Source organism: Schistocerca nitens, unplaced genomic scaffold (genome assembly GCF_023898315.1).
Source record: "Schistocerca nitens isolate TAMUIC-IGC-003100 unplaced genomic scaffold, iqSchNite1.1 HiC_scaffold_375, whole genome shotgun sequence".
In the NCBI taxonomy this organism is placed as follows: domain Eukaryota; kingdom Metazoa; phylum Arthropoda; class Insecta; order Orthoptera; family Acrididae; genus Schistocerca; species Schistocerca nitens.
This window is the reverse complement of record NW_026045909.1, coordinates 446,517-461,820: the sequence shown is the minus strand read 5'-3', so window position 1 is coordinate 461,820 and position 15,304 is coordinate 446,517.

Here is a 15,304-nt window from a genome sequence, read left to right as displayed (position 1 = left end):
GATACATGCTTCTTCACTTAATATCCTTAAAAATAAGAGCCAAAAATCGCTGACAGAGAAAGCTCTTTACACACTTAAACAAAGGGAAAACGCTTCAAAAACAGACCTGTTGTACTAAATAACTCATAATACTACCAATTTTTATCTTATTTCTATGCTTTTGTCGCTTCTAGTATCCTGTCTTATGTTCCAATATATAATGAGTATCCAAGAACTAAATAATGTTCAGCTGATATTTTAGCATTAAACACTTTGGGAAATTTCTGTGTATGTTTCGTATTCTTTTACTGTCTATAGCTTAGTATATAACTTAACAATGTTTAATTACTTATTTACCTATTTACTTTGTGGAGAAATCTTCATGTATCAGCTTCATTGTTTTGTTATGTATGTTTTAACAATTTTTTACTTTGATCATTGATGATACTATAGCATACATAAGTATAATTCTTAATGTGTCATTCATAAGTTATAACACCTCTTGTGCATTACTTATGATGGCATCAATTGTATGCAAATGCAATGTGGGATGGATGAATAAATAAATAAGTAATTGAGGCACGTTATAAATTGCATACACAAAACATGTATAATCTCCTAGATAAATAGAAGTTTTATAGAATTGATGAAATAGCCAACGAATGGATAGTATCATATCTAACCAAAAGAATGCAAAAAGTTGTACTTAGTAATTCAATCAGTATAGTCTGGGGACATAATTTTGACTAGGAGGAACTCACATATGTGGTTGCCCAAGGTTCAACCTTAGGTCCACTATTGTTCCTAATATATATAAATAATCGTCTATATAATACATAAAAAGCAGAATTACTTCTTTTTGCAAGGACACCTGTATAGTAATAGTCTAAGTGAACCTACAGAAACATAAAAAATGGTAAACAAAATTCTAAAAAGTGACATTGACTGGTTTTCTGCGAATGGTCTCACCCTGAATTTTAAAAAGAAGTAGCATATTCACCTCTGCACACCTAGGGATACAACACCAATGGTAAGTGTGACACTTGGCGGGGAAATAACAAATAAGGTGGAAAATTCAAAAGTCTTAGGAGACCCTACTGATGAGAATTAAAATTATGAAAAGGAGATTTAGAACTCCTGAAACAACTTAGTTTAGCCACATTTGCAGTTAGAATCATTTATTATCTTGAGGAGAGAAAAATCAGGAAGTTGACATATTTTAATTCTAAAACATCATACAGAATATTGTTATGGGGTACCTTATCTATAAGAAGGAATCATATAGCGCTCTTAGAAAAAAGTGATCCGAGACTGTTACCTGAAATGCTCCTCCATGATACTGTCAAGAGGGAGATTGAGTTAATAATTAAATCACTAAAGACCAAGAACTCTCATGGATATGACGGGGTATCTAGCAGGATACTGAAGTATTGTTCTGTGCATGTTAGCCCAGTACTTAGCCATATCTGTAACTTTTCTTTTAGGAGTGGTCGGTTTCCTGACTGATTAAAGTACTCGGCAGTGAAGCCCCTTTATAAAGAGGGAGACGGGGATAATGTTGACAATTTTAGACCTATTTCTATGCCATCGGTGTTTGCTAAAGTTATCGAGAAGGTTGTATATACAAGGTTACTGGAGCATAATTTGTTGTCAAATGTACAGTTTGGTTTTGGAAATGGTTTAACAACTGAAAATGCTATATTCTCTTTTCTCTGTGAGGTTCTGGACGGATTAAACAAAAGGTTGTGAACGCTAGGTGTTTTCTTTGATTTAACGAAGGCTTTTGACTGTGTTGACCACAAAATATTACTGCAGAAGTTGGACCATTATGGAGTAAGGGGAGTAGCTTACAATTGGTTCCCCTCTTACTTTAAGAACAGAAAGCAGAAGGTAATTCTCCGCAATATTGAGAGTGGTAGGGATGCTCAGTCCCAAAGGGGCACTGTTAAGTGGGACATTCCCCAAGGAAAGGTGCTGGGGCCACTGCTGTTTCTTATTTATATAAATGATATGCCTTCTAGCATTACAGGTGATTCAAAAATATTTCTGTTTGCTGATCACACCAGCTTGGTAGTGCAGGATCTTGTGTGTAATATTGAAACATTATCAAATAATGTAGTTCATGAAATAAGTTCGTGGCTTGTGGAAAATAATTTGATGTTAAATCACAGTAAGACTCAGTTTTTACAGTTTCTAACTCACAATTCAACAAGAACTGATATTTTAATCAGACAGAATGGGCATATTATAAGCGAGACGGCACAGTTCAAGTTCCTAGGCGTTTGGATAGATAGTAAGCTGTTGTGGGAAGCCCATGTTCAGGATCTTGTTCAGAAACTAAATGCCGCTTTATTTACCATTAGAACAGTATCTGAAATGACATTTCAACACGAAAAGTAGTCTACTTCGCATATTTTCATACGCTTATGTCATATGGTATTATTTTTGGGGGTAATTCTTCTGATTCAGAAAGGGTATTTTTGGCTCAAAAACGGGCTGTTCGGGCTATGTGTGGTGTAAGTTCGAAAACCTCCCCCTATTCAATAGTCTGGGAATTTTGACATTGCCCTCACAGTATATATTTTCTTTAATGTCATTTGTTGTTAGCAATGTTAGCCTATTCCCAAGAGTTAGCAGCTTTCACTCAGTTAATACTAGGCATAAATCAAATCTGCATGTGTAATGCACTTCCTTGACTCTTGTGCAGAAAGGAGTGCAGTATTCTGCTGCATCCATTTTCAATAAGCTACCACAAGAACTCAAAAATCTTAGCAGTAGCCCAAACTCATTCAAGTCTAAACTGAAGATGTTCCTCATGGGTCACTCCTTCTATTCTGTCACCTGAATATGTTTTTTATATTTCATTTTATCTGTTTCTACTACCGTGTTATAATTTCATGTATTGACTCGTTCCATGACCATGGAGACTTCTCCTTAATTTAGTCCCACGGAACAATAAATAATTAAATAAATAAATAAATATAAAGAAAGTCCTTAATGCACAAAAACGTGCTGTAAGAATAGTATGTGGTGCTGACTATCATCTTATAGACATCTGTTTAAAGAGTTGGGCATTCTGACTACCATTTCACAGCATATTTTTTCTCTCATGAAGTTTATTGTAAATAATCCATAATAATTCAAAAGGAACAATGATGAACTGTACTAAATTACTATACCAGGAGGAAAAATGAGATTCATTACTCCATGTTAAGGTTGTCTTTAGCACAGAAAGGGAAATAAAAAATGCTGCAACAAAAATTTTTGATCACTTACAATAAAATGTTTGAGAGATAACAAATTAATATTTTTAAAAAACTGAGAAAGTTGTTTGTTGACAACCTCTTCTATTCCATAGAAGAATTTGTATTATTGTAATTTGTACAGGGTGGTGGGTAGGACTTAGTAACTCACATATATATATATATATATGAAAAACCTTAGAGATATCCAGAATGGAAACATATGTCCAAATTAATTTGCTATGTGGCTGTAAAATGACTTGTTCCACACCACTACGATCTATCATGCCAAATGGCCCACTGAACATGAAACCAACTTACTAACTAGTAAAAAGTGGTCTGTTATACTATTTATAATAAATGTGTATTGTTATTCATTAAACAATATTTCTTAGATTACAGGCAAATACTGTGTCTCAGGTTGAGTAAACAGTTATCATTACAGTATTAATAAGAGCTGCAGCATAGCATATGAGATCCCAACTGATATGGACAAGTATAGAACAATTCTGAGAAAAGACTGGATAATTACCAAAAGAACCATGGTCTACACAAAGCTTCTTGAGGAAGAAGACATAGCAACAATTGATACTTTTAAGATATGCATTGACATTAGACGAAGTAACTATGAGTTTGGACAAAATTACATGTATGTGTGAGGCTAAGAATATACATCTACACACATAATCTATAAACCACTGTGAAGTTTTTTCTGATTCAAGTTTTAACACATTGGTTCTGCTTATTAAGAAAAAGGGTCATGAAAGAGCACAAAGTAAAAATTATATCACTTTCAAACAACACCATACAAAACCATATCCTAACACAAAACTCATAAAACATTTATTTAAAGAGATATTGTGTTCACATTGCGCAATTTTTCCAGTATTCTCTTTCTCTCAATATTTTTCTTTCAGTAACTGCCCCCAGAAATATAGTCACACAGAATGAATCTATCAAAATAGCTCATTAGGTATATGTTGTTTCTCAAATGAGACATCTCACAAGATTTTAAGGCTCTTACAAATGATCAAACTTGACAGTCACATTCTCTCTTAGCTGCCCAAAGATTTGTCAAATAAGCTGGTACTTGTATCAACAAAGTTTGTCGATTTTCGTGTATATTGTATTCTGACACTAGTTCGAATGACTACAAATGCAGATAAAGCATTTCTAACATTGACTCTGGCACTGTGTCTAAACAAGAAGAAGAAAACAAGACGCTGATCTAGGGAACTGTTTAAAATATACACATGAAAACCTTTTAAAGGAAACATTCAACTTTCTCTCAATGGACAGCGAAACGTTTAGTAACTTGTGTAGAGTTATGTCGCTCTCAGACTGAAAAAGAAGATACAAGTACGCGAAAATTTATTCTCTTCCTCTTGGTTCTCTTATGACTGTGCATTAAAATACCCAGTTTGGGAACATATTGCCTACGTCGTTCGTTTGAGGATGGTAGAACTTCGACTATTTTACTCTATTCCGCTCCCACTTGTATCTTGTGAGTAAAACATTGATTTTCTTCTTAATCTCTTTCTATGTAATGAAAGTCTGAGAAAGAAGCGACACTTAAACCATACTAGTAATTCAGGTATTGTTTATAGTCTATGTTGCCAGTGGTACTATGTTTATATATTTGATCATGTTATCCATAGTTGTGGAAACCCACGATGCAGTGAGGTAAATTGTTTAGTTCACTCATTTTGAGAACCAAGGGGCGATCAATGATAATACGTTAGAGAAGACAAACTTCTCTGCCAAGATCTAATGGTACCATTCATTTTCAGCAACTAGTTTCAGTAATCAGTGCTACAACCTGAAGATGGAAACAATGATTACTGAATCTGGTTATGGAGAATAAAGGCTATTATTGGTCATCTTGACAAAGAAGTTTATCTTCTCTAATGAGGTAAATTCTAATGAAACTCCTTTTCATTGAACATAAGTGGCAAACCATTAACACAAACAATGTCTGACATCTTGTCAAGTTGTCAATTAGTAAAAATTTCTCTCAAACACGTCAAAACACACTGTATGGTGACAAAAATGTCAAACAGCACCACACACAGTCAAATAATTGGCAAACATAATAAAATTTGACAAATATTTTGATGATTTACAGGAGGAGCCTTTACTGTTTTCACTGGGGTAATTGATAATGAAATTCCTTTAAATTAATGACTGTATAACAATGTTGCAAAGTACTTGGCTCATTTTACATTTAATAGATGGCAGTGAGTAATCGTTTTTACTTCTACTGGCGTTGAGAAATCATTTTAATGTGTTATGCTGGTGTGTAGTACACAGTCCTGGTGTCCTATTATTGATTGCAGCATCCTGTTTTACTTTAGTTTATCAGAATTTTCATCATTTTTTAAAAATCCACAGTGACCATGTAAATTAGAATGTTCACACAAATTCGTTCTTGTGCCTATGTGTTAATCGTTACATTGCTCTTACATACGTGCATACAACAAGTCCCATATTATATTTGATGTGAAGATATGAGAGATACATTCTTGTGTGCATAGGTTAAATATACAACAGCACATAGTAAAGAGTAAAACAGCTTTCTCTTAGACATGTTACAAGCTGTCCATTCTGGGAGGCCCACTGTCTTTTTGACAACTGTGGAGTCTCACACTGAAGGGTCTGGCTTGAGTAGAGTAGGCTATGGCCTGTTTCTTATATATAACAATTTCTTTGCAGGATCAGATTATGGAAGCTCTCTGCCACAAAATGCATGCTAGCGGAACTCATATAGGAACTTGCAGTAATATGATAATGGTTTCCTGCCAGGCTACTCGAAGCACTGCTGATTTATCAATCCTAGAGACCCTATATAGGCTCTTAATCACTCCATCATCTTGAGTTCTTATTGGGTGATTAAAAAGTCTTCCATATTCATAGTAAACAGAACTTGGTTGCATTGCATTATGTTCCTGATTACAATTTCTAGAACTGCACTGTAAATTTATTGCTTGTATTCTGCTGGGTTTTGGCTCATATCTGTAATATTTGAGCACTAAATGACGCCATGTTCTAAACTCTCAAGCACATTTGTTCCTGCCTATGAATACGTTTATGAAATTCTCAATTTAAATGCATTGCAAACATATTGCTCATATTCTACTTTGTTTTTGGTCTCATCCATCTTTTGTACTTTCTTGCATTTAATAGAGAATTCCATCTTAGGAGCTTTTGACTGTATTACATCTTGTCATGGAATGAATACGTAATTCTGCTTTGTATGCTGTTGCTTCTTGGCAATTAATAGCCTATACTTTCTAGTATTAGTGACCAATTCTGCAAAAGACATTAACATGTTGGAAAACCCCCTGGAACGCTTTTCATGATTGGCAGCACAAAAGGTCGAACCACTAGACTGATGTACAAATTTGCAGTCAGGGTCATGGGATAACCACGAGAGTACTCCTGCTGTTATACGAAATCATAACGCACACCATACCTCCAGGTGTAAGTGCAATGTATTTAGCACATAGATTGATTGGTTGTAGGCTCTCAACTGGCCTCCTCCTAGCCAACATGCAACCATCACTGGCACTGAGGCAGAACCAGCTTTCATCAAAAAACACAACAGACCTCCACTCTGCCCTCCAGTCTGCTCTCACTAAACACCACTGAAATCGCAAATATCATCAGTTCAGGGTCAATAGAATGCACATTAGAGAACATTTGTTTTGGAGCTGCCCTTGAAGTAACCAATTTGAAATGGTTCGTTATATTACTGTGGTATCAACAGTAGTAGGGGGGACTGATGACCTCAGATGCTAAGTCCCACAGTGCTCAGAGCCATTTGAACCATTTGAACAGTAGTAGGGTAAAGAGAGCTCTATGCCACTTTGTTTGTGCAGGTTTCATACATTCAGCAGAAACATATATTCAGGGGCAAATTAACCTTCTTGCTTAACCTATTGTTATGCTAATTGATTTGTGACCTCATGAGGGTTGATTTATGACCCCTGGGGATAATTCCTTCCCCTTTTAAAATTGAATATTTTCTAACAACTTTTATCTTCTGTCATATGTTTTGTGTTCTCATATAAGCTGCATATTAAGTAGTGTTTGTGTGAACAATTCATGACAAAAATTGTACACTTAACTGAAATATTTCTCTAGGATGTTCAAATATTGTCTGAGAGTTATTTAAAACCTGTTCACAAGTATGAAACAGTCACAGAAGAAGAGAAAGCACAATTAAATTTCTGATCGACATCCATTAGGATTACACCTCTCTCCCTACCCTCCACCTCCCCATTCATCTGGGAAATGCCCAATCCCCTCCCCCTCATCGATACAAGCATACTTTTGATATCAAATTAATGGACTAAAAAATTAAATTGATCAATAATTAATCCCTTCCCCTCTGGGAAATCTGCCAGCCATGCCCACTTGTATCCCATTCCCCCTCCCTATATGTAAATTGGTGGGGAAAAGACACAGTCTGTACTGGAGAGGCAAGAAATTCTAATCAATGTCAATAATAATATACTGTTTCATATTCTTTATTTAATCACTTTGCTGGAGATAAAGCTCTCCCATTTGGTTAAGGCTCATATTCGTACCCTCTTCCCATGGTGTAATAGCTCTAAACACTGAGGAATGGAATGAAGTGCAGTATATCAGCTGCTGTTTGAGGTCTCCCAAACCTGTGTCTGTCATCCAGGCACAGGGGACCTCATCTGCATACCACAGCAGGCAGGGCCCTACTGGGACCCTAGTTCCCTGTGCTGCTGCCAAGTTGCAATGGTGTTCCAATTGGCTGCCATCCCTAAATTCTTGTCTGTTTTGAACTGTCAGACATCAAGAACTCACTATGGAGCACTCGTGTGATAACTCAAAAACAGAGAGATGTTGTGCTATAGTATGCATTATCCTTTATACTTTTGCTCAGTTCAGAACTATGTGACTGCGGTGTCTTAGTAAGTAGTGTCCTCCTGGAAAGTGTTTGTCACAATGTGCTAAACTGAGGACATGTTGGTGTAGGAAAGAGTTTAATAAGTGTGTTACCTGTAAGTATACGGCTGAGACTGTGTCCATAGCGTTCTACACAGAAAATGGAAGGAGGTGATAGTGGACGAGCTTGGACTGAATACTTCCCAGAAAATAATAGTGATGAAGTGCAGTGGGCTGAAGATGCGTTTTGCAACTCTAAGAGAGGACTACCTCTACTAGAGCTGTTTGTGATTCTTTGAAAAAACCTGTCAATCCAAGTGCAGGAGACAACTTTGTCCTACTCCACTACCCTGGAGTGAATGAATTCGAGGTGTTCACCTTTGTGTTTGGCCCTCGACTGATCTTGTTTACAAAACTGCCACAGAGTGTGCTTGAAACAGGTCCCCCCCCTCCCACTCCTCTCAGGAGGAGAGGGCTGGAGGATATCCCAGAGGGGGAGCAGTTAATTAATTAGTCAATTAATTTGATATAGAAACCCAATGAGATGTAAATATTATTATTGAAAAGCTCATAAAATTTAAGAGACCACAAAAATAAAGGAAGGAATATAAAATAAGAAAATTCTTTTGAAGACATCATTGTTATTGGCTACGACATAAGGTAAGGCAATATACATTGCTCATTCAGCTGTAGTAGTAGTCCCAGCTTCAGCAGCAGTAAAATCTCCTTATTTGACACAGAAATCTTGAAAAATTAACTGTGTGTAAAAATTTGTGACACATATGTAGTTTAAACACACTTTTTGTAAAAGAACCAGAAGGTGGTGATTACATGCAGCTAAGTGCTTGCAGTTTGCAGTAGCGTTTTGAATTTGTTTCACAAACAGTATTTTGTAGTGCAGAGCTGTGCCCAAATACTATCTGTGAATTATTTACAAGTTAGATCTATTATAATAAGTAAGAGACTTGTCAAACTGTGTTGTGTACTACTATAATGATAACCCATCAGAAGTTTAGAATGTGGGGTTCTTCAGATACAGAAACTGAGTCTAATCAGGCACCAGAACGTGTATTCGCCACTGAAAATTTAAACGACACAATAGGTGGGACAAGTGATATAATGTCACCAGCTACAGATGAGAATGTTACTTAACCTATTAGTATAACAACAAATCCAATTATACGTATACTCTTGGAAATAAAACTTGAAATGACTACTATGAATCAAGGGTTTAGGAACTATGGCCAATGGTTTTACGTAAACAAAGCAACTACAAAACAATTTGTCTAGCCATGTCACATGAATTAAAACCGATGTTGCAAGTCATGTGATCAACTGTGTTGCAGCTGATGCACCAAGTGAGCTTGTATAGTGATTAGCACCACAGGCCATTATTATTATTAGCACACTGACCTCACATTTGGGAGGATGACAGTTCAAACCCACGTCCAGCCATCCAGATTTAGGTGTTCCATGATTTCATAAATTGCTTGAGGCAAATGCTGTAATGATTCCTTTGAAAGAGCATGGCCAACTTCTTTACACAGCCTTCCCCAATCCGATGGGACTGATGGCATCACTGTTTGGTCCCATTCATCAGTCCCATAAATCAATCAGTCAATCACTCTACCTGATGCAGAAACTACAACAACCAAGAGTACAGAGCTGAAAATCACCGTTGCAGGTATTCCTAAATTTGTATTGAAACTGACTGAAAACTATAGTACTTCACAACTAGAGGAAGAAACCTTCAAATCCATCTGTCAACTTGTAGTACCCCAAGCAGAGACTCTCTTCACTGGTCATCAAAAGAAATTAGATGAATTTTTAAAGGAAAGGGATGAACAAATTACAAAGGTTAAATCAGAATTAAAGAAAGCTATGCAGCAAACTATGACCAAAGTGTATTCCAAACAGAACACTTCATCACAAGCAGTTAGAGATATATTAAGACACATACAGCCAGTTTTAACGCAAAATATCCTAAAATATCAAGAAAACCTCCAAATTTACCTTAATCAACAGGTAGGTAACATAGAAAAAGAATTAAACACAGTAAAAACAGGTTAGAAATGACGATTGCCAGGTAGCTCAGATAGCTGGGACTTATGATGTTTATCATAGCCCAGTATGCAATGAAAATACTTATGTTGATGAAGGGCATTGTAGTAATCTGTTGCCACAAAACCATACAAGTAGGAGTATGGCGGCAGAGCCATCTTTTTCTGTTATTTTGCTAGCCAAATGTCTACTCAGACACAAACAGCTTCAAAAATCCATCTTCAAGACAAGCAGCGTTTTGTTGCAATGCTGCATCACAAGATGGAGGTGTCAGGTGAGTGATGCAGTGATAACTACATTATACACTGCATGCAGAGTGCGTCCTGTATTGTATCAGTAAAATGAAACTGATGGAAAGCCAAATGGTTACCATCCTCCTGATTATGACACATTCGTGATACATGATATATGCCATGACACATTACACACATAACTAGAAGGGATGAGGGCAGCTTAATTCCAAATCATTTACTTGTCAATGTATCCCAGTACTAAAAATATTAAAGGACTTTATTCACATGAAAATACTTTCACCCAGTACAGAAGTATAAACTGAACAACGAGGTCTGAAATTACAATTCCTTGTATTACTTATTTAGCCAGGTGCCACTGAAAGCTTTCCAGTGAAGGCTGAAAAGGCAAAATAAAAGTTAACAGGTATTACCCTACTCTTGTGAAGTGAATAACGTCCCAGGTTGTCTCTGGGATGCTTTACCTATATTTTGCTAAATGAATCTTAGTACTATTTTTTAAGTAACTAGAATAGAATGGTGGCCAGTTGCTGTTATTCCATAGGTACGCACTTGGTGAGTAAGTCCAGGTATACAACCATTGTAATTCTTGGAATTAGTTTGTAAAATGGAGATGGAGTCAAATGACATGGCCTAAATAAGTATTTATGTGCAGGTTTGTAGAGAATATGTAACACTGGGAAGGGACAAATAGATCTACCTTTCATGAAGAATGCAGTTTAACTAATGGACACATAAAAAGGTGTGTAAAGATTTTTATGAAATATGTTTATAATCAACCAGATACTGTTTCATGAAGGACAGGTAAGGTAATCTGTCTATGTTACCTAAAATATAAATACTAACTGTCTCAGAGGCCTGAATGAATAAGAGATTTAATAACTAACACCTATATGGATCTAGGTTTAACTACATCAACTGATAAAATAAATATGAATACTATAGTCTGAAGTCTTGATCACAAAACTTCAAGTATTTTCATTTTCAGCCTTTTTTCGAAAATATTCCATGTATATATTAGAAAACCAAGGCAGCTTCTCACTAGATAATGATAAAAATATAGAACCAAGTACAACTGGGGTAATTTAATTATTGCAATTCAATCTTGTATTGCTGAGGATCTCTTTCTCTAATATACATAACTACCTTATGTTAACAAGTGACAGATGTAAAAGCATATTTAATGAATCCTGACAACAAACCATTATTAGTGGTAATCTAATTGAGAGTGTAAAGAGACTTTAGGCTTTCTAATGACGAAGAGCAAACTCTGCTGTAACTAGAAGATATAGCTACAGTATTATATAGTATGAACTTAATAGGAATACACTGACTGAGTAACCTATTCTTCAGTCCTGTATGTCGAATACATAATAAAGGATTTATCATTTGGTGTTAATAATAAAGAAAATTTAATATAATGCATTGTATACCAAGAAGAAGTCTCTCATTGAGATGTTATGATAAATTCAGAGTTTTGATGAGTGATCTATCTCTTACTTCCATGAGTTATTTCTTTATTTACACATCAAGTACTGTAGGACCAAATTGAGGAGCAAATCTCCAAGGTCACAGATCGTGTCAGTACATGAAATTACAGATAAAAATGAAATGTTTATAAAACCAAAAATGTCAAGCCATAAGTTTCAGTAAATGCAGTCAACAACATAACATGAGAATCAGCTTAAGTTTTCAAGGAACTCCTCAGCGGAATAGAAGGAGTGATTCATGAGGAAACTGCTAAGAGTTTTGAATTCTTGTGGTAGCTTATTGAAAAAGGATGCAGCAGTATACTGTACATCTTTCTGCACAAGAGTTAAGGAGGTCCAATCCAAATGCAGGTTGGATTTCTTCCGATTATGAACTGAGTGAAAGCTGCTTTTTCTTGTGAATAAACTGATATTGCTAACAAGAAAGGACAGTAAAGAATATATATATATATATATATATATATATATATATATATATATATATATATATATTCTTTACTGTCGTTTCTTGTTAGCAATATATATATATATATATATATATATATATATATATATATATATATATATATATATATATATATATATATAGAGGCCAATGTCAAAATATCCAAACTAGTGAACAGAGGTTGACAAGAGGTTCACAGACTTACACCACTTATTGCCCGAACCACCCATTTCTGAGCCAAAAATATCCTTATAGAATGGGAAGAGATATCCTAAAATATAATACCATATGACATAAGCGAATGTAAATAAGCAAAGTAGACTAACTTTCGAATTGAATGATCACTTACTTCAGATACCATTCAGGCACCATTCAGATTTTGAACAAGATCCTGAACGTGGGCTTCCATGACAGTTTACCATCTATTTGAACACCTAGAAATTCCAACCGTTCGGTTTCACTGATCATATGCCCATTCTGTGAAATTAAAATGTCAGGTTTTGTTGAATTAAGTGTTCGAAACTGAATCTTACTGTGATTTAACGTTAGTTTATTTCCTACAACCCATGAACTTATGTCATGAACTGCACTATTTGAAACCGAGCCGATGTTGCAAACAATATCCTTTACTAGCAAGTTAGTGCCATCAGCAAAGAGAAATAGTTTAGAGTTACCCACAATACAAGAGGGCATACCATTTATATAAGTAAGGAACAGGAGTGGCCCCATCACTGATCCCTGCCCCCCCCCCCATTTGACTGTACCCCACATCACACTCATTCTCAACACTGTGAATAATGACTGTTGTTGTCTGTTGTTAAAGTAAGAGGTGAAGCAATTGTGAGCTACTCTTCGTATTCTGTAATGGTCCAAATTCTGGAGCAATGTTTGTTAAATGTGTACATATACATTCGTAATTAATAAGTAAATGATGGCACCTAGTAGATGTATTAGATTATCACATGTAATTTGTAAGCAAAGGACTAAACTTTGATTTTAAAACGCAGACTGGATATAACCAGATGAAATAAATTTATACTAGTTTTTCCTACTTCATTTGATAAACAGGTGAGTACATGAGAGGTACTACGAAATTCCATTTACAGGCCTCAAATAACTAGATTTTATTTCTTCTAGCTCCATGGCTAGAATTAATTGTCTTTGTCTCCTTTGACGACACCAGTTTGATTGTGATGATTTCATTCACATACTACCAATTTAGTGTCTTTAGTTTTCAGTGAATGAATGGAAGATGTACTTTTTTACAAAGTACAGTTGATGAGGACATCATGTGTACTAAACTGTGTTCCCATCTGAGTGGAATTAAAGCATGAAATATTAATACTCTGGTCACTCTCGTGATCTCCCTGCACAGAAAGAGAGAGCTGTAAATGTATAAAGTTTTGTAACATAATGAAAAACATCAGTTGAACTCTTGGCTAAATAGTAGTAAACTACTTGTGAGCGAGGCCTAAATATGTATCAAGTGACATCTTGGGTTGTCGGGTGTTCTGCCGGATATCAGCGTCGTACTTGCACGATATTTCGGTCACGTAGCTCGTAACCTTCATCAGGTGCGACCTGAGACTGCTCCTCGAGTGGACCTGGTCCAGTATTTATGCCTATGGCCTTCCCCCTCCACCAACGGCTGCAGGTGCTTCCTCTGTGGTCCGCGCCCATTCCTTGCAACCTGCTGGAGCGTTGCTGCTCCGTTTTCCGTCCGCTGCGGTTATAGGTGATCCCTCTGCGGTCCGCACCCACCAAACCCGCTCCTGAGGGTTTCATCTACGGTCTGGGGTACCAAGCGTTCCCCCTGCGGTCCGCACCCGCTCACCACGACCTGTTGAAGCGTTGCCACTCCGTTTTTCATCCGCTGCGGCTCTGGTGAGCGGGCGCGGACCGCAGGGGGAACGCTTGGTACACCAGACCGTAGATGAAACCCCCAGGATCGGGTTTGGTGGGCGCGGACCGCAGAGGGAACATCTAGAACCGCAGCGGACGGAAAAAGGAGCGGCAACGCTCCAGCAGGTCGCAGGGAATGGGCGCGGACCACAGAGGAAGCGCCTGCAGCCGTTGGTGGAGGGGGAAGGCCATAGGCATAAATACTGGACCAGGTCCACTCGAAGATCCCCCATCTCTTCCCCTCCCTCCCTTCTTCAGGTCTCCCTCATCTCCTAGCGCCTGGCAGATCCTCTGTATTGCTCTTCATCAGTGTGCCACATCAGTGTTGTTTAGTGCTGTTTCTCGTGTGCGTCAAGAGGTGTGCTTTTAATTGTGTCCTGCCTTGAGGTTCGCCGTCAGTGTTACATTATGTGCTATGCCATCCGTCGCTACCTTTCTGCTCCAGTCATACTGTGCCTTGTGTTCTTTTAACCGTCGCAGTGTGTGGCTTTTTGTGTGTGCTACTTTTAAACAGTTTTTTATCTCCATTTTACAGTCACCCCGTTTTTTGTCTATTGCCTTCCATGATGTTCCCCTTTTTTATATCTATGTTCACCTTATTCTCTCCTTTGCTGTTTTTAAATGTCTTCTATTGTTTTGTTCTATGTCTTTCGGCTGAAGAGCAGCGCCTATGCTGCTGCCAGCCCGCCCCGATGGGGAATTGAAATACAATAAAGGAAAAAAAAAACACTCGAAGAGCACTCTGCCCTGTCTTACAAATGCCCCCACAAACCCAAGGAACCATCCAATCCTGAAGTCTGCGCCCCGATCAAAACAATGGACGGGCCAGAACACCCTCCTACAAAAAAAGACGAAAACGGAGAGTCGGTCTCAGCGAACCACATCGTCTTCCAGAACGACCTGATACACCTCATGACCACCATCCTGATCGATCTCTTCCAGGACCGACGCGAGGACGTAAAGAAAGCCATCGACCGCGCGTCCAAAAAAATCATCGAGAGGGGGATGATAGCA